The 20,955-nt window shown below is 50.6% G+C and overlaps 1 protein-coding gene across 1 annotated transcript in view; it reads right to left on the reverse strand.

Annotated features, from left to right (window-relative positions):
• WNT5B (Wnt family member 5B) overlaps positions 1-20,955 on the reverse strand; it is a 93,474-nt gene that overhangs the window by 49,248 nt on the left and 23,271 nt on the right. The window lies entirely within an intron of this gene.

Consider the following 20,955-nt stretch of genomic DNA (forward strand, 5'->3'; position numbering starts at 1 on the left):
CGTGGTCGCCCCCTCTGCTGCCCTTCCCCCCCTGCATCAGACGTCACCCCCTTTTAAAAGTTAATTCTGTCCCTTTAATAGAGGGCAAGACCTAAATTGTGTGCCACCGTGACCCTTGAGGAGTCAGGGGCGAGGCTTTTGGTGAAATCATGTGGGTCCTGGGCAAAGCGCAGGATTAGAAATCGGAAAGCTGCATCGAATCCCGAGCCAGTGCCCAGGCCACACCTCCGTCTCGTCTTGTCAAGGTGCTTGCTCAAACGGTACGGAGCCAGTTAAGTTTTTTGAAAAGTGAATGTTGGCAGACAGAGGAGACCTCGTATTTGGATCAGTGCCAACTATTAAGAATTTAGAACGTCTCCAAGGTGAGTGCACAGCTGGGAAGAGAGCGAACACTCAGGTCTCGGACAGAAAAGGGGTATTTCCAGGCATCTGTACCTTTAAATGTCCACAACTGATCAGTTTCAGCCTTTTCCTCTTTTGCAGGGGTGGCTCTGACGTGGCCTGGTGGAGCTGCCTGTCCCACCTGGAGCGCTGGGTACCATGGACAAAGCCGCTCCTCCCATTTAGGGCAAGAGGAAGTCGGCACGAGAGCAGGAGTAACGGCACGAGACGGGGTATGCTGACATCCCCCCCAAACAAAACAATCCAAGTGGAATTCCTCCATCTCCTGTTTGTTAACCCAGGAAAGTGCACATATTTTCTTCAAAGAAGACTTAAGTTTTTTATTGTCTCATCACTCTTGCACTTTGTGGAAAGGACGAATGCCCCCTGTCCTGTGCGTGCGCTTTCATCTGTGAGAGTGGACGGCATCCCGGTCACACAGGCGGGGTGTGGCTGCGGCCCGCGGACGCACAGAGTCTCGACCGTGTTTGGCTTCCCTGTCTCCGGATTTGTGTTTCCCCAAAGCTGGTGGATTCCGGACATTTAATTTTATAAATGGGGTAAGAGGCTTGGCGAGGGTGAAAGACTGTGCCCGGGTGACCGCTGCAGACTTCACCCATCACCAGGGAGGCCAGTCCCCAGCAGGAGGAGGGAGCCGGGGGTCCTTCCCTGAGCTGCTGTCAAGCAACACCCGACCCCCTGCTTCTGAAGAGAGCTGAGCTAGAGCATATTATTTTCATCTGGAGTAAACACCCTGAATGCTGAAAGTTATTATTATTAGTTAATAAGCATCACTTATGCAAACTCAGACGTGTATGTTACTTATGCAAACTCCTTTTTCAAGGAGCCGGAAAGCTAGTGCGAGGAGTTGGTAAACGGGCTTAGGGTACCGGGTGGCCCGAGCACGAGTGAGGGTCCAGTCGGTCCCCTGTCGTCCTCAAGCACCTGGGCCAGCTCTCCAGCACTGCTCCGTCACAGACAGTGACAGACGACGCAAACGCCTGCATGCTGAGGAGTCACAACTCCACACGCCCGGGGCCGCCTGTCACAAAGGAGAACTGAGCTGTGGGAGCACGAGGTGTTTTCTCATCACTCAAGGATAAAACGTCCTGACTTTACAGATGTTTTACCTACAAATCCCTCCCGTCCCGAAAGAGTAAAAGGGTCTAGTCTAGTGTGTTCACATCAGCACCGCTTCTGTTCCCTGCTTTCCGGGGGATGTAACCCGCCCTCCAGAGGCTCAGGCCCGCTCATGGCACCAGCGGTGACCCCCCGCCAGACCAGGGCCTGAGCGACAGGAACGGCACAGACACAGCGGGGAAAGAGGCCAGTCCAGATTCGTTTCTTATAAATAGTGTGGAATTACTCCACATGGTTTGGAAAGCATTGTTTTCCTCATCTAAAAAGATGATGCAAATATTTACTACAAATGTTTGTTTGTAAGAGTGTTTCTCCTTAGCAAAGGTTGACCCCAAACTGGCATTTTTATGCACACGCTTGTGTACGTTTGTGTAGGAATAGCTACCGGCTTCCATTTTGCTTTTTGAGAAGTGGTCTCTAAATAGAGAGGAACCCCCCAAAACTCGTCCTCATATTCCTTAGAATCTTCAGTAAAATCACCGAGGCCAAAACTGGACAGATGGGTGAAATAAGGGAGGAACTGGAACAGTTAAACCTCTCAAATTCTTAGCCTTCTTAGATGGAAGATACACTAACCAGGGCCTTCCATTTTTACCTCAGTGCTTTAAACCTTAGCTTCCCAGCTTCAAAGCCCACTGCTATGAACTACCAAAAAGAAAAAGAAAAAAAAGAAAAAAGGCCAGTGGGTGTGCCTTGAGCAAACTATATGAAAGTACAGCATTAAAGTGACAACTCTGAGCTCTTCTAGTTCATTTCGAACGCACAAAATTTAGCGTCTTTCGGGGATCTACGGGACGGCCGGGTTCTGTGGCCTGAACGTTGTGGACCTCCCAGCGCAGCTTCCTGACATGGCGGGCAGAGAAGCTCTTCGGGTTTTCTGAGCCTGGACTGGATAGACGACTGGCCTTCCCAGCCTCCCTGACGTCCAGACGCCTGGCCATTGTGCTCGGAGTCAAAGGGCGACAGGACAGTGACCCAGCCTGTCTTCTCCCCACACGCCAGGGTCTAGCGCTCAACGGAATCACAGGAGGACCCGCGGAAATTCACTCCAGTAGAGCAGGGCACAGGGTTTCGCAGTGACAGCCTCTCCCCTGCTGGCGTCGGAAGCTAAGCTGCGTCTCTGTAAGTTAGGAGACAGGTCGCACGGCACCTCGTGAAAGGCAGGGGTGGAAAGTCAATCTTGCCTCTTGCTGCGTTGTTCCTCGACCTGCCCATCCCCCGCAAACCCTCTCCCACCTTCTCCCACCCATTCACCCTCCCCGCGGGGCTGCATCCCCTGCGTCGTGGCCACACCAGTGTCAGAGCCGGGCGTCTGGCCTCGTGCTTTCCTTTACCCCAAGTGCACTAAGACGATTTTAGGATCCGCTGTGGGGCAGAAAAGTAAAGTACGGTTCATGCAAAACTCCACGTATTTGTTTTCCACGTGGAAAGACGGACTGTCTTTATCCACGGCGCCTGCTAGCCCCGAGACCCGTCAGCAGGTGGCAGCATTGCCTGTGAGCTGGATGCCCTCCGGCAGGTGCCCCCGGTCGCCTCCCCACAAAGACCTTCCCGGTGTGAGTGAGAGCTGGCGAGACAATCTCAGGTCGCCAAGAAGATGAAATGGAATTTTTAAGTATTGGTGGAGTCAGGGACCCCGGTGCTGGGCACTTGGTTTGGGAGCAGGTATCAGATGCACCCTCGGGACGGTTCCCTGATGTAGCTGGCGGGAATCAAACGTCAACTCCTAACTTTTCTTTAAGACCATCTCATACAGGTCCTGTTAGATTGCCATATTTGGGGAGTTTGGGAGAACAACTTGGGAAAAAGTTTACACTCATACATGGAAACATCCATTTTAACAGGAGGAGCAAAAGTGCTGGCTTTTTTTTTATTACACACACACACACACACAAACAAAAATATTAAAAAAATTTTAGGAGTATCAATTTTTAGTTTTTTATTATCAACATGAGTATCTTCTAAAGGAGCCCATGAAAGTGAGAATGATTAAGAGCCCTGATAAAGCAGTGAGGTTGCTCACATACCTAAATTCCTCCCCTGGAAAACAGACATTAGGAACAGGAAGCAGAAATTAAGACAAGGAGAAAGAACTGAGCCAACTTGGCCAGATTCCGTAAAATGCCACAACGAGGGGCAGGCTGGGGTCTCCGGCCCTCTTGGCCCCGATTGTCTGGCCTCAGGCAATGAAAGCAAGGATCTGAAGGGCAGTTGGCGCAGATGTGGAATAAAAGTGTGGAAAGTGGAGGTGGCCGTGTCCCATGGCTGCTCCTGCCACGCCGTGCCATCCCAATGAGGCTCAGTCACCAGCACGGTGACACAAAGGTCATTTTTGGTTAGAAAATGGGAGAAGAGAAAGGAGAAGCTTCTGGAACTCAGGGCCCAGGCACGAAGCAGATCACCGCTCCTGCCAGCAACCAAGAAGGTCGTAGGAAACCAGAAAACCTCCCGGCAGCTTCGTGGACTCCCAGGCTGAAATACACTGTTGTCAGTGACACACGGAGCGAATACAGATTCAGGGAAACAACCTGGATAAAGAAAACAGGTGGCAGAGGAGAGAAAAGAGGACACGGATCGCTCAACGTCAAGCGGAGGGGACCAGGGCAATAAACGGAGACCAGGTGAGGCGAGTGCAGGGGAGGCCAACGGCCAGCACGCCCAGCCTGGTCCCCAGGAGGAGCTGGGAGGGGTGCTTGGGGCCACCATCTCCGGGAGCAGCGTTCCTGGGCTGCTCGTGTCTTCAGGAGGATGGTCCTTCTTCCCCTGGTTGTGTGAATCGGACACGAGACAATAATTCCGACTACTAGGTCCCCGGGCTGGCCTGAGGAGCTGGCAGTAGGGTGTCGGGCCCCCCGGTAAGGCGACGGGTCCCACTCCCAGAGCCGTCACCGTCAGGACAGAGGTTCTGTGCTACCCACTCTCCCCATCCTGCGGAGAAAACCACCCAGAAGGACAGCATCCCAGGGCTGTCGTGTGACACCTCCTGTGTCATGAGGCTCCCCTGGCCTGGACTCTGTCCCTCGATCCCCAGGAGTCGGGCCTCTGCGCTCTGTCCTGGCCAGCACTCGAGTCACCCCAAGGAGACAGCTGCTGTTTTAGGTAACGTGCCCAGCCCCAGCCCCAGAGGCCCCGGCACAGTGAGCAAAGCCAGGCCAGCACCGCACATGCACTCACCCCTCACCTTCCTCTGTCCGCTCCGTCCTCCCCACAAAAGTACAGGGGCCACGCGGCCATCACTGGCCCTCTGGAGTGGTCCGGCCGGGCCACCCGGTCCCCGAGTCAATGGAGACCACGACGGGGGTGCAGGCTGGCCTGCGGTGGGAGCCAGGCACGCGGTGGGCACGACCTGGAGCAGACAGGCCCCTCCGCGCAGGCCCCAAGCCCCTGGCCCGGCCTGACGCCCGGAGGGAAAGCCCCACGAGCACCCGTGCCCGGAGGTCCCCGCGCCCTCGGCCGCTCCTGCCTCTGCACCTGCCGTGAACTCGCGGGGCCGCCGAGGCCCTGTGGGCAAGTGGCCGCCGACACCTTCCCGCCTTCCCAGAGCCCAGACAGGCCGGCTGGTGCTAATCCACCCGCCGCGCAGCTCAGCAGCTCCGCTCCCCTAAGCCCCTGATAACGGTTTTACTAAAATCCTCTTTTGATGGAAAAAAAATCCCAGCTGGACATTTCAGGCCTCGCACAATGTACAGGCCTGCGGGTCCCTTTCCCACCTCACAAAGGCCTCTAATCAAGTGGAAAATGTGCTGGAGGCCAGAGGTTGGGTCTGCAATTATTTTTTAAGGGATTACGGAGAAGAATAGGGGCAACGAGGCCCTCCCCCGCTTTGTTTTCCATTTGGTCCTGCTCGAGATGCCTGGGGCTGGGGGAAGCCACCCAGATCTCCGCGCACCAGGCCTCACCTCTCCCTGCCCCGTGCAAGGATGGCATCTTTGAACACCATCGCTTCAGGAAGACTGAGAGAGTCTGGAAGCAACGTGCAGGCCCTATTCTGACCCCGTTTAAGCCCCTATTTATAAAACCACTATGGAGTGGGCTCCCGTGTGTGGGGAGAGCCCTCATTCATTAACCTCTGACCCCGCTCTGTATGCAGAGGGGAGGGTCCATACGCTGCTGGGGCTGGGAGCATTCACTGGGGCTTCCCAGGCTTTGGAGGGCAAGAGGTCGTGTTCCCAATGTCGCCAGATCCCCTCCTCCTTATTTATATACATTGACCCTTCCCCTCACACTGAGCAAATATCCAGGAAACTCCTAAGGCAAAACATGGATAAAAATACAAGACACCAACCATTTTTATCAGCCTATTTGGAATCTTCGTTTTAAAATGCACACTACAGAAGGGAGTCTGTCTTCCCTGTACATTGGGAAGGACCTTTTCTGATGTCATTCGTACAGGAACGTTCATTAAAGATCAACTGATAAAAGGTGAACATCGCAGGTTGGCCCTCTGTTCTCATCCTTCTAAACCAGCTGGTTAGTGATGTATGCAGATCCCCAGTAAAAAGGACATGGTCACAAATTCCTAAACTCATTCTGGGATGATCAAGGATTAGGCTGTTTGGCTCTGAAAGTTAGAGGTCAGCGTATATTTCAAAATAAATACCAGGCTGAGTGTTAATTTTCAGGTCCTTTCTTCAAAGTCCCTAAAATAAAAGCAACTAACTACCAAAAGCAAAACCATACCTCTGGCCTGTTTTCATCAGTATTTATGGCTTACTGACATGTTTTGCCTCATTGATTTTGCAGTTCTCCCTCAGAAGGACCCTAAACAATCAAGAAGTAGATGGAGAGAAACACAATTATTACATTTAATATCTTACACGAAACACGATGCAGATATCATACTAGTATTTTATGTTGGCCTTCATCGTTCCTTTGGTGGGTATTACAGGAGGAGAGGACCACATAGTTCCCCTAAAGAAAGCAAGTCAGGGTGGACCCTGTGCGGTCCTCTCCCCAAATCGTGACAAACACGTTTGCTGAATCACTTCTGCTGGTTTTCAAAGCGTGACAGCTTTCTCCAGGAATGAGTAATCTTCACCCTGCTGTAGAAGAAGATGAGCTTCTCTGGAAAGGTGAAGTGATACATTTAAGGGCATCGCAGGAGACAGTGGACCATCTCTAAAGTACAGCCTGAGGGGGCCTGGCTCCTGAAATAAGGGCAACTCATGAGATAAGCCTGCCTTACAGGGGAGGGGTCCCAAAGCCTCCTCTCCCAAAATACTTCCTGAGTCACCACTCAGAATGCTGGCTTACCTCTGCCCTGGGCTTACCACCATTATTTTGGTACTCGTCATTATTCTTATACTTCTCCATCCTTTTAACATACTCTGTTGAACAGACTATCAGCTGTTTTCAAAGCCACTCTTCTTACCAAAACCAGTTTGGGGGAGAGTAAAATAGTAATTTGGAAACAATAATCTGATAAAATAGGGACAGCAACGCATCTCAGATTTCTCAGGGCAGATGAAACTTTTCGTACTTTGGAATGTAAACCTCTTTCAGACTCTCATCAGATCACAAAGATTTCTAAAAATCAACTTAAGACCAACTCTCTTAATTTTCCATTCAAAATACAAGATGAACATACTTAGAATTAAGAAGTACAAAATATGGGCTTTCAAATTAACTACGAGACAGTTTCGTTCAAGGTCTAAAGAGAGAAGGAAATTATCTCTTGCGGTTGAAATGTTATCAGTCCAGGAATGAATAGTCTTCATCCTGCTTTAGGAGAAGATGAACTTCTTCTCCTAAAGGTGAAGTGATACATTCAAGGGCATCACAGGAGACAACGGACCATCTCTATCTCGAAGAAGATATGAAACACTGCTTCTCCCAATCACACTGGGTGAGGAACTACAGGAGAAACGGAGCCTCATTTATCCACAGTATTTTCTTCAGCTCTTCCTCTCCTGCTCTTGATGAACCAGGTGACATCTCACTCCTGCCCCAACTGTCTCCGCGGGAATTGCTTCATATTTCTGAAATTCTCCTGTTCACTCGTTTTCCATCGTTACGGGCGCACTCATATTCTGACTCACCTAATTCTCTAAACCACCATCTCCATGCCTAACAATCTCAATTCAGCATCCGCAGGCCCTGCGGGGACCACCACATTCCTGACTCTGAGGCCCTCGGCTTCCCTGCCCTGCCCTACAAGCCCATCCCCAGCACCTCCCAACAGCCACGGAGCTTCCCAGAAACATCCAGAATGTGGTGGCCAGAGAGTGATGGCTGCCGTTCCTGTAGTTGACTGGCAATCTCTACACCGAAGCTTTTAAATATTATTATTACTAAAATATGCCTGCCTATTTAAGGCTGTTCTTAAAAGTGATACATAAATCTTTATTTCAAAAATCTGTGGACTTCCCTGGTGGTCCAGTGGTTAAGACTCCACACTCCCAATGCAAGGGGCCCAGATTCGATCCCTGGTCGGGGAGCTAGATCACGCATGGCCCAACGAAGATCCCGCACACCGCAACTGAGACCCAGTGCAGCCAAATGAATAAATATTTTTTTTAAAAAGGCCCAAAAATCTGTATTAAAAAAAATCATCCAGAATAGAAAAATCTGGATGGCAAAGCTGCCGTTTGATCTTCATCTGATGCCACTTCCCTCCCCTGAGGGGCCCCGTGACAGTGGACCGTATCCTTTTGGACCCAACTCCAGCTTTCAGAGTTGACAACAGTGGTGAGGTGACAAATGCCCCCAATTTGGGGCTGATGATCTTATTCTTGATCTGTATAAGATCTTGAAATTAACCATCTGTCAGCACGGGTTAGGCCCCCAGAGGGTCCACGGTAATCGGGCAACTGAGGCTACTTCCCCCTGGGTCTCCAGCTTCAGAACCTCTTCCAGGTCCTCCCTGGGATGATGATGAGTTTATCTACGTGGTGCTGACAGTCACGCGGCAGGGCTGATAGCGCTTGAGCCCGGCTTTATCAGTTATGGAGCTAAAACCGCTTTAAGAGCCTATAAAAACGCTGACAAGTATTCCTTCTGACCAACCCATATGACGGTGGGTTCACGTCACAAGAGCCTGCCGGTTTATTGGGATTAATTCCTAACTAATAGTTAAAATGCTCGAGTTTATGAATGACTTTTTAAAAATACAAATTAGTGTGGGCTCAAGGTTATCTTTCGCTCGGTAAATGTTTATTTGGCAGTGATCGTGGCAGAGGCCCTGCTCGGGCTTCCTTGCAGACCCCCTTCTCGGTGCCCAGAGGAGTGTCTCCTGTGTGTTTCAGGGGGAAACACAGTGGGGGGGGGGGGTCCTGCTTCCCAGAGCACTCGGTGCAGGAGGCCGGGCCATGGCCCAGGAGGCGGAGCTGAGGTTCACGCCATCCAAGGCCAAGTTCCCTCCAGCCCAGGCCCCTGGCTCGGGTCAGCCAGGCCGGCCTGGACTTTGTCAGTGACGCACAAGCTAAAGAGCCTCGAGGGAGGCCAGGCCGGCCCAGGTCCCTGATGACCAGGATGGTTTGAGTTGTCCCTGCATCCCCTCCGGTCACTCTGTTCTATTAGAGAAAGGGTTTGTGAGAAGGAAAGGAGTGATTTAAGGGTTCCTCCTGCCCTTCGAAGCCAGTGAAATGTAGACAGAAACCCCGCTGGGCTGTGTGGCGAGGGGGGGCATACCTCTGCGGGCATCTCCGGGTAGACAGGAGCCCAGGGCGCAGGCCCCCGTGTCAGGGGCTCCCCTGCGGCCGGGACCCCGTTGCCCCAAGATCCCATAGAGGGAGAAGGTTGGGGGCTCAAGCCCAGCCTGCACGCTGGGCTCGGTGAGCCCCAGGACGCAAGACGCCGCCCTGAGGGCGGCACCTGCCCTCACCCTCCCTCCACGAGCGTGAAAACCCAGCACATGCTCCGCTCACCGTGGCTCCCGGGAGGCTGCCAGGCACCTCCGTGGGCTCCCAGGACCGTCAGCTCCGATGCAGACACAGCTGAACAGAAGCCAACAGCAGCTCCGGGGGCAAGGACCCGGGTGCTGGGGGTGGAGAGGGTCCACCGGATCCCAGAGCATCCTGCGTGAGCTTCACATGTGGGCTTCTGGGGCGAGCGGGAGCTGGGAGACCAACAAGGAGGGGGACGTGGTCCCAGGGCCCCTGTCAGTGTTTATTTAAAGTGCCTTTAACCCCAGTCCTGCACAAAGACCTGTGCTCATGGCTGGAATACTCAGGGCCAGAGACAGGTAGGTAGGTAGGTAGGTACCTACTAGGTAGATAGTCTGTCTAGCCTGACTTTCTTTTTGTTCAGCTTTTAATCAGCATCTCCTGAGAAACTGAACTACTTTTATCTCAAAGTGGAAGAAACGAACCCCAGTGAGCAAAGGAGGATAAAGCCGTGGAGGATCTTCATGTTTATTTTAATAGAAGTTGTTTTTCTCCCTCAGGGTTTTGCTTATCTGTCCATATATGTCCATAGGAAATATTATTCTTAGAGTCCAGAGTCTGTTCACATTTGTTTGTATAGATTTTTAAGGGCAAATGAAAGACAAGCAGAGTATGCTTTGACTCTAAGTGTTGTCCTTAGATGGTGTGTTTAGATCTTTCTCATCTAGCTCAGGAGCAATTTGTCTATCATGACTGACCTAAAAGTACTTCTGAAACACACTATCGAGTTCATCAAAGACGGCTTGTAAAAGAAGGCCCCTAACTTTTCCAACAAACTCCTACCAACCTCTCGACGACCCTGACGATGCTTGAATTGTACTGAAGTGCTCAGCGGAACACCTGGGGCTGCGACCAGCCAGGTCCCTAGGGAAGGCAAGCTCCTGCTTGCTGCCCACACCCGACCGTTAAAGCAGGCACAAGGCAGGTCTGCAAAACTTCGTGGGGTTTATTATCACCGAGGCCCCAGATTTGGAACCCTCAGGGGAAGGGTCTGGAGATCACCCCGGCCAAGCCGGCCGCGTGGCCCTCATCAGCTCCTGGGTGCGTGCGCTGGCCCCGCTCCGCCACCAGCCTGCACGCACCCCGCCTCTGGGTCACACGCCGCTTCTCCAGGTGTGGTCTCTGGATGACCTTTACACGGGAGTCACCTGGGTGCTTGCCAACAATGCATTTTTCAGGGGGAAGGGTTCACAACCTCTCCATCCCCAGAGATGTCTGCTAAAAATGGATACCGATCACATTGCTATCCTGCTTAAACACCTCCACCAGCTTCCTGTCGGTAAAGAATAAAGTCCCAGCTCCTCACCAAGGTCCTGAAAGCCGCCGGGGCCCCAGTCACACCTCAAGGCTAACCCCCCACCAGCCGTCATCCTCCTCAACTCCAGTGCATGCTATGCCCCAGGCCTAGAATGTTCTTCTCCTCCATCTGATTGGAGAGCGCTTCTCACCCTCCAAGGCCGGGCTCACGTGAACTTTGTGAAGCCCCCCGTTCCTGTGTCCCCACGTCGTCTGAGGCTCCAGTACCAGCACTTCTGACACTGCATCGTGTGTCTTCTTTGCATTTCTCCCTCGCCCTAGAAGGCTCTCCCAGTCCTGGGCAGCCGGATGGCATTCAACTAATAAGTATGAGAGTCTGTATCCAGTGTCTACCCGGTGCCGGCTCTGTACCGGGTGCTGAGGGTACAGCAATGAACCAAGCTTGGCTCCAGTCCCACAGTGCTTACAGCCTTTGTGGGAAGAGAAACAATTAGTAATTACCAGAATATGCGATGAACGTCTTGACTGGAAAGGTACCTGGTCCAGCTGGGGGCAAAGAAGCCACATCGAGAGGCTCTGACCTGGTCCAGGGGTCAGAAGATGCCTCCCGACCACGCCAGGCCCTACTTTGCACCCCTGGCGCTGCTGCTTGCACACTGGGAGGTTCTGAACAAAATGTATTAACTGAAGTGTCAATAAGCCGCAATACTCAGCCCCAGGCCGCTGGACCCACAGGCTCCACTATTAGCCATCTCTACTCACGTATCCACGGACAGCTCGACCCAATGCTCAGAAAACCAAGAATCTTCCCTCCCAAACCTACTCTACCCACCCGAATAATCTGCAGCCTCCATAAGAGGCAGCCCCGGGTTAACCAAACAATAAGCCTGGAGTGCTGTGTGATTCCTCTCTCTCGTATTGGACCCTGTGCTGGACCAGAGCATCCCGGCCCGTCAACCTGCTTCACCCTCTTCTCCGTGCCCACCACCACGGCCCAAAGTCAATCCTCATCACTTGTAACTCTGACCCAACTTCCAAGAGTGACTTTTCTAATGTACGAACCTGGTTCTGTCGCTTCCTCGGTCACAGTTCTCCAATGGCTCCTTCTTGCCTTAAGGTTAAAACCTGAACTCTGCCACACACTGCCCGAGGCACTGGGGGATCTGGCCCACACCTTCTCTCTCCACGGCTGCTGCCAGCACCCGTGCCAGCCCGCAGCTCTGAGCCCCTGCCGTCCTGTTCTTCTGACACGCGCATCCTCTCACGCCCGGCCTGTGTGCCCTGTGACCTCCTCGGGGGACGGGGCAGGACCCCTGGTCCTGGTGGTCCAGTGCAAGGGACTTTTTGAGGCACCAGATGGGCTGAGACCTGAGGGCAGTGGAGGTGCCTGGTGCATCTTACTGGTAACTGAAAAAACCAAAAGTATAGTTTTGGCTTTTTTTTTTGAAGATAAAATAATGTTCACCGATGTGAACTTTTAATATTATAAAGATATTATCCCCCCCAAAGTGAATGCATTAATTCAATGCAATCGCAATGAAATTCCCAGCTTTTGTTTCACAGGTAGGGATTCATGGAACTTTAGAAATCAACTTGGCTGTATTGAGTAAAGATGCACATTTCATGAAACTTAAATTTTTACTTCTAGGAGTATGTTCCAAGGAAAAGGCTTCTCCTTATGCACAAAAAGACATGTACAAGAATGACCACTGTCCCATGCTTCTAAAAACACCAATAAACACATAAGTTGCTTTTAATTATTTCTGATTGCTGAACTGTTTCTTCATAGTAGGAGAACTGGTCTGAATGAAGTTGATTCTTTAGAATTTAATGATAAATCCTTTGTGGCCTAATTTGATGGCCAATTATTTTAAGTAATCTTTTTTACTCAAAATGATATGCATTCTGTGTGGAACAGCGTTTTTTGATCAGACGAAAATGTTCCTACGTTAAAAGGGGCACATCGTTTGCATTAAAATATTCCCTGCATCTGATTGCAAAGGGGCAGGAGGAAACATTTGGGGATGAAGCAAAGTTCTGTATCTTGATCGTGGTGGTGACTCCATGGGGGTATAAATCTGTCAAAACTCACCATATTGTGTACTTCAAATGAGTGTAATCTGTTGTACATAAATTATATCTCAATAAGGTTGTTACAAAAAATGTTCCCTCCATCAAAACTAACCTTTGCATGAACTGTCATACTCTCCCCTAAAATGCTCTATCCTGCTGACCTGCCTGCCTTTCCTGACTCCCCCAGGCAAAAAGCTTGGGTGTCTTTTCTTGTGCCCTCAGTTTTGGTCACTCCTCCCCATCCTTGCTGATGAATCTCTGAAGTCCCCTGGGTGGAAGAATTTGCAGTTATGGAACTTACGACTTGATAGAAATACTAGGCTTCGGTGGCGAGGTCTCGAATGACCGAAGCACAGAACTGCCTTTGTTTTGGTAACCGCTGCACTCAGGAAAGCACTCGGGATACAGCAGGCGTTCAACAGATACCCGGGGAACAAGCGGAGGAGAGATACACACTCTGCACACAGGCTCAGGTGACTCTTACTTGAGGAAGACAAATGGGACAGGGACAATCTTGCACTAACCTTGCTAGTGAGAAACCTACTAAAAACCCAGGTTTTTAAAAAGTCACTCTGATAACTGCTGTGTTCCTGTCCCAAGGTAACCATTTCAAAGTCAAGGAAACAACATACATGATTAGAAGATTTCAAGAATCTTTTTAAAGCATGATTTCGGTTTATGCCATTGATGAGCTCTGTTGCTTAAGCTTTGCTAATTGAATAAGTCATCTCCTGGAGAGACGACAGGCGATCACCAAGAGTGGAATAACCTCGGCTCTGCGAGCACGTCCCGCGGGTGCAGAGCCCGGGGTGGGAGCCCTCTCCCGCGCGCTCAGGGCACAGAAGCCACCTTCTAATTCCAGATCCTGCATTTCTGGGCAGAGCCCTCCTTGCCCGTCCTGGTGGGGATGAGTGCTGCCTGGGAAAGCCCCCACTCCAGCCCCTGGGGCGTGCGTCCCATCCAGGTTGAGTTCCCCAGCGGCCTCCGTCCAGCAGCCCCGGGGAGCCGGCTTGGTAGCCCACCGGGATCTGATGACAAGGATTACGTCTAGTAATTTGTCTGGTTTTACAGGTGAAAACATGAGGCAGGTGCAGGCCAGTCAAGCTGAGCTGTGGACTAAGTGAGCAAAGCAGAACAGAACCCAAGTTTCTTCACCACTTTGCCCATTTTGGCCCAGGCATACGCTAAATATTCAATACATCTTTGATGATATGATCGTGGGGACCAAACGGTATTAACTCTCCTCAGCCGCTCTTGCTTTTTATCCCCTTGGAGATCTCCCAAGTGGCCATGGTAACGGTGGCCAAAGGACAGACCACCAGTGCCGACACGTAGCCCTGCTCCTCTTACCCGGGTCTGCTGAGTCTGGGGTCAGAGGCTACTAAAAGACAAGGACAAGTTAAATCTGCCGTTATGGTCAATAGTCCTCATGCCGTGTGGCATTTGTTTGTCAATGGCAGTCAGTCATTGCTGTGACCGGCCACCTTCCCTTCCTTGTCTCACTCTCCCTGATCTTACAAATAATCTACCCAAACAACCACCACCTTTCTCCACCTTAGAAAGGAAAGAAAAAAGAAGAAGAGGAAAAAAAATAAGGCAAGACAAAGAGACAGGCTGGATTTAGGCTACCCCATTCCTTTGACTTATATACAGTCTCCATTAATACAACACTGATTATGTTCACTTGCATAGAGTTGAAGAGGCACCCATCTTTTCCTTTTAGTTCTGTAAATTTCAATGCATTCTTTACACCCCACCTTTATGAAAATCTTTTTAAGATGATTATTATTACATTATTAAGGATAATTATTCTGGGTTATTCTTTTTTTTTTTTTTTTGCCGCACCGCGCGGCTTGCAGGATCTCAGTTCCCCGACCAGGGATTGAACCCGTGCCCACTGCACTGGAAGTGTGGAGTCTTAACCACTGGACTGCCAGGGAATTCCCAATTCTGGGTTATTCTTAATGTCTCAGGACTATACTTTGTGTTGCCCAAAGTGACCTCAAGGAAGCACACTTTCATTATAGACATGTGTATGTATATGTGTGGATATATGTATACGTGTGTCTACATATATATGTAAATCTATACATAAGATGATGATATATGTAATAATGATATATGTTTCTGAGAAAGCAAACTATGATTACACAGTGATAGCTGGACACACGAGGAATTCACAACTCCCCAAGGAAAGCACACCTGGATGACCTGCCTAGCAATTCCCCCCAGGATATAGAAATGTCTCCGTATTTCCTTCCCCTGGTCCTTCCCTGAAACAGTTTCAATCACTTGACAAATCATTATCATTCATTAGTAATGTTTCTGAGTGTCCCTATGTGAAAGAATTCCGCCACACATTTCACACAGATGCAATTTCTCTCCCTGTGGAGTTTTCCTGTTAATGGAAACAATGTAGAATATATACATCTTCCATTTACATCTTCTGTTTGTGTTTGTTGTTGCTTCTGGTTTTGTCTTTCTCTCTCTCTGGTCCCGAGGAATAATTTCCTGGTTTTATAAACCAAGGTGCTCACTTCCATGAGTGAGGGGATGCTTTGTGAAAGAATACAGATTTAAAGAGGACTGGGGTAAGCGACGGAAGAGAGCCGAGGAGAGGTGAACTAAGCGGGCTGCCCTCCCTCCCGGCATGGAGAACACCCCTGGTGGGGGCCCCCTCCTGCAGGGACCAAGGAGAATCGCTGGGGACGAAAGGAGGGAAAACTGATAACTAGCAAGCTGTGTCCCACCATCACAGTTCTCACTGCCTCTTCTCAAATTACCTGGTCAATTTGATTCATCAAATTCTCCTGGTCCACATTTCATAGCCACAGGGCCTGGATTCCACAGGACACAGCTGAGGAAGCCCAGAGAGGCTCAACGTTCACTAACGTTCTCTTCCAAAGCTCTCTACCAGCTGTTAGTCCAGCTCTGACAGCCACGGGGTTGGGGAACTTTGTCTCTTTTGATTGTTCTAGAAACTGCTGCCTACACCCAGTCTAAGGACACTGATAAGAATCCCCTTCCTGCTGCCCAGTGGGCCTTCTGGTTTGGACTCTGGTGTAAGGGTCCCAGGGCATGAGCTTCCCTACATGTGAACCTGGCAGGCTTAGACCTGTGGTGTAGGGAGCCTTCCTAAAAACGTGAGAGTAGCATCCAGGGGTGTGGACAACTTGAGGGTAGACCTCGTATTGAATCACAAAGATTTAGAGGCAGTGATTATCTAGTCCCGTGGCTTTAAACTTATTTTTTTTTTTTAAGAAATAGAAGTCTGCTTTTCTACCGATATCATATGTTGAAGCAAAAGAAATAACTACACATGCGTGTAGTTGATATCTGGGGAGGGGAAGGGACCTCCAGACTGGCCCCTAATTAAGAACTGTCTCAAAAACATCTTGTCTAGCCCACTCAACCCATTTTACAGATGAGGAAATGGGTACACAGGGAGATCAGGTCAATTTCCAGGTCACAGAGCTAGGGACCAGTCCAAGTTCCCTGATGCTTAATCTCTCCCCTTTCCACTATAACACCCTGTCTTTGAGAATCTATTCTGAACCTACGGAATTACATGTGGCAATATTAAGCCACAAAAATTACTAACTCAATGCTTTCATTAGAGACGCCCTCCTGTTCATTTCCTCAGAATAAGTTTTTAGTTCTTTGTACCACATTAACTCCAATCAGTAATTTTGAATTCCTCTTGGCAGAGGTAATATAGGTCAGATTCCATTAAACACGTATCACTACAGTAAAAAAAAAAAACACTTCAAACCCAGCTCGTGGTCTACAGACTCCAGTCAAATTTAATCAGCGAGAGTTTAGTACTGAACTATAAAAGAATTTGAATAGTGTTTTGAATTTTACTGTAAAGAGATCTGCCTATAGTATATCTGTTGGCCTCGTGTTGGAAGATTTGATCATTCAGACAGCAGTGGGCTTCCAAGCCCTCCGCCATCAAAGTGGCTGCATGTTACAGAATCCGACACTAGGACGTCCTGGCCAGGACCCCTGAGGAATTTACCCCCCTCCACTTAGCTCCCCACGTAGTCAGACATGATATGCAATTTGCTGCCCTGGCTCAGAGAGAACAACCGCCAGCCTTCCCCAAGCCCCCCCCATGGTCCCCCACGGCCCCTGCCGCACCCTCTGGGATGGGCTCTGTAATCCCAGCTTCGTCAGTAAGGATCTGGGTTATTTACAAGACCGGAGGGCTTGTTAAAGCAATAATGTCCAAGGCAGTTTAAAAGAAGGGAAGATGAGTGAGGATTGGAAAGAAATGTATTTGCATATTTGAAAACTAGGGGCCGGGCAGAGGCAGGCTGAGGCGGGTATGGGATGGGGGGCTGGCAGCTCTGTGAAAGCGCCTGGGAGCGGGGGTCCCTCGGACTCAGCCCTGTACCCTTGGGGGTCGTCGGGTGGGCTGATGCTGCAGGGTCAAGAAGGATTGGCCATGGAAGGAACAGCAACGAGAGGGAGGCCGCAGGAACGAGGAACTTGTCTACACGGAGTATAAATTCAAGGCCGAGATCCAAGTCAAACATCGTATCGGAAAGAAGAAAAATAACAGGAACATTTCAGATGACAAAGCTGAAACTCTGAGACAAGGCTCCTTAGATCTGCCTCTCGTGCCTGACGGCGAGAATCAGAACCCTGTCATCTCCAGACACCGAGTCCCGGACACTCGAGGCCCCAGGGGCAGAGGGATCCCGCCTGCCACGCAGGGGATCCGGGCAGGGGACGAGGTGTACGGGGCCGGCGCACCCCCTACTCGGGTTTCTCGACCATCAGCTTGTACTTGGAACCTGGTATTAGAACAGTTCATGCTGGGACGCTCTCTGAACTCTTGCCCTGTCTGGCACTTCTTGCCATGCAAAGGGAGGAGAATTTTAACAGCACTGAAAAAAACAAGGGAGAGAGGATGAAATACTTGTAAAAGCTTTTGCTAGCATTGAGTCACGCACGCACAAGCCTGTAAGTGGTAAGCGGACTACATGTTCTGTAACACGTCTGACCTCATGGGGCAGCCAGGCTAAGTTAGGGCTGAGAACCAAGCTGAAGTTCTAAACATCAGGGGCTTTTAAATACCTCTGAACTACATGTACGCAGGGCCTACAGCTTTCTGAGGGGGGCTGAGCTCTGGGAGCACGTAAAGTCTGAAACACAGAGGACAAGAGCACTGGGGTTGAAAACTCAGTTACATCGGCGGCTTCCCTGGTGGTGCGGTGGTTAGGAATCCGCCTGCCAATGCAGGGGACACGGGTTCGAGCCCTGGTCCGGGAAGATCCCACATGCCGCGGAACAACTAAGCCCACGCACCACAACAACTGAGCCTGCACTCTAGAGCCCGCGAGCCACAACTACTGAAGCCCACGCGCCTAGAGCCCGTGCTCCACAACAAGAGAAGCCACTTCAATGAAGAAGCCCACGCACCGCAGCAAAGAGTAGTCCCAGCTCGCTGCAACTAGAGAAAGCCCACGCGCAGCAATAAAGACCCAACACGGCCAAAAAAAACAAAAAAGAAAAAAAAAAGAAAAAGAAAACTCAGTCACATCGACTGTTCGCTACATGACCCTAAGCAAGTGAGCTACCTTCTGGTCCTCAGTTTCCTCATCTGTAAAATGGGAATATTAAGACCTACTTCATAGGGTTATGGTTGGAATCAATGAAATGAGGTGATGTATGCACAGCATCTACCACAGTGCCTGGTACCCACCAGATGCTTCGTCCATTCAACTGGTATCAACTGAGCATCTCACTATGTGCTGGACACTGGAAAGAAGAGTCAGGAGAGATGGACTGGTACCTGTCGTCTTGGAGCTTTCAGGATGGCCACTGGTCTAGGCACCAAATAGCACTTTCTGTGAACTGTCTTGACTGAGGTGTGCCGGGGGTACCAAGTAGGTAACGGAGACAAGGGACATGCAGACTCTGTTCCTCAGCTGCTTAAATCTGATTGAACACGTGACAGAACCACATCACTGATGTGGCTCTGCCACCAATCACGGCCCTTGGGGAAGTCACTGTGGCTCAGCTTCTGTGTGAGTAGGACAAAGAGGCTGGAAAGGATTTGGGGCTCACAAGCCTGGCTGTGCATCAGAATCTCCCAGAGGAGCTTTTAACACTCCAGGTTCCAGGGCCCCTCCCCAGACCTGCCGGATCAGAATCCCTAAGGGTAGGGGCTCAGGGATCTGCCATGATTCTTAAAACGTCCCAAGGAATCAAATGCAGATATCTTGGTCTCGGTCCATCTGTAAGACACTTCTTAACAGTAAGGTTCTGCGATAAATTGCTGTAACGCAAGCTGAAGCTAAGGGTGCCACAGAAAAGGCCTAGGAAAGTGTCATGAGGGTTAGGAGAAGGGGAGGTGGTAGCGTCATGGAAGTGGAGCTGAGCAGGGCCTTGGGGAGGTGGCTGGAACCCGAACTTGAGGTCTAGAAGGGAAACAGAAGCCAAACGTCTGGCCGGAGGACAAAGCCCTTGAATGGGAATAATCGGATGGAGGTTGGAGAGGTAGGTTGAGACCAATTTCACACACTCACTCATTCATTCATTCATTCATTCATTCATTCATTCACTGTGTGACCTTATTTGGAAATAGCGTCTTTATAGAGGTAATCAAGTTAAAATGACGTCATTAGGGTGGGCCCTAATCCAATATGACCGAAGTCCTTATAAAAAGGGGAAATTTGGAGACAGACAGACATGCACGGGGGGTTGGGGGAGAAGATGATGTGAAGACACAGGGAGAATGCCAGGTGAAGGTGGGGGGATGGGAGCGTGAGTCTACAAGCCAAGGACCCAAAGATTGCTGCAAACCACCAGGAGCTGGGCCAGAGGGCTAGAGCAGATCCCTCCTCACAGCCTCGGGAGGAGCCAATCCTGCAGACGCCTTGATCTCAGACTTCCAGCCTCCGGACTGTGAGACAATAGGTTTCTGTCATTTTAAGCCCCCCAGCTTGTGGTTGGTGCTTTGTTGCTGCAGCCCCTGGAAAGTGATACGCGATGGAACAGCAAAGGGAACAGGGGCCAAAGAACCGTCAGAGGCTGTACAGTACAGCCCTGACTGCTCCTTTTTGCTAATTGTGCACCTAGGGGTGCCTGGGACCCCTCACTGAGTATAACCAGCGTCTGTAAGTATTTGCTGAGTAATTAAGGAGATGTCGGGGGAAAAGGGGGCATAAAGAGGGGTGCTCGGGGAGCATGATGGGACGCAGAGGAAACGTACACTCAGTCCCAGACGCGTGAAGTTCTCCAGGAGAAGCTGACGCAGGAGGGGACTTGGGGGAGAAGTCTGGGCAGAGATGAAGCTTCAGGAATCGCCCATCTAGAGAGAATAGACCAGATGCACTTAGGAAAATATATAGGGGAAGAAAAGAGTGTAATTTAGGGTCTCAGAAAAGAACAGAGGAAGTGGAGAGGGAAAGGAGATGGACAAGCCGGTGGCCCAAGTTCAAGAAGGATGCAGCTGTGGGACCCTGGACGGGGACGCGGGCTTGACACGTGTCAAGTCATTTCCTGTCCAGGTAACTATGGGTCTGTTTTCCTTCCTTCTTTCCTTCCTTCCTTCCTTCCTTCCTTCCTTCCTTCCTTCCTTCCTTCCTTCCTTCCTTCTTTCCTTCCTTCCTTCCCTCCCTCTCTTCCTTCCTTCCCTCCCTCCCTTCCTTCCCTTCTTCCTTCCTTCCTCCCTCCCTTCCTTCCTTTTTTTAAACATAAATCCATGGCAAGTCTTGAATGGTTTTAAATGAAGTGGCTTTTTTTTTTTTTTTTTAATTTATTTTTGGCTGTGTTGGGTCTTCGTTGCTGCTTTCTCTAGTTGCGGCGAGCGGGGGCTACTCTTCGTTGCGGTGCGTGGGCTTCTCATTGCGGCGGCTTCTCTTGTTGCGGAGCATGGGCTCTAGGCGTGCAGGCTTCAGTAGTCGTGGCACACGGGCTCAGTAGTTGTGGTTTTCGGGCTCTAGAGCGCAGGCTCGGTAGTTGTGGTGCACGGGCTTAGCTGCTCCGCGGCACGTGGGATCTTCCCGGACCAGGGCTCGAACCCGTGTCCCCTGCATTGGCAGGCGGATTCTTAACCACTGCGCCACCAGGGAAGCCCAAATGAAGTGGCTTTTGAATTTCTTAAATCCACAAAAAGGTTCTGCCGGGGGGGAAAAGTGTTACTGCTAATCCTGAGTGTTTCAACAGCAACCTTAACCTGAAAAGCTCAAAGAGCGTAGGATCAGGC

This window comes from Eschrichtius robustus, chromosome 13 (assembly GCF_028021215.1).
Source record: "Eschrichtius robustus isolate mEscRob2 chromosome 13, mEscRob2.pri, whole genome shotgun sequence".
NCBI classification, from domain to species: domain Eukaryota; kingdom Metazoa; phylum Chordata; class Mammalia; order Artiodactyla; family Eschrichtiidae; genus Eschrichtius; species Eschrichtius robustus.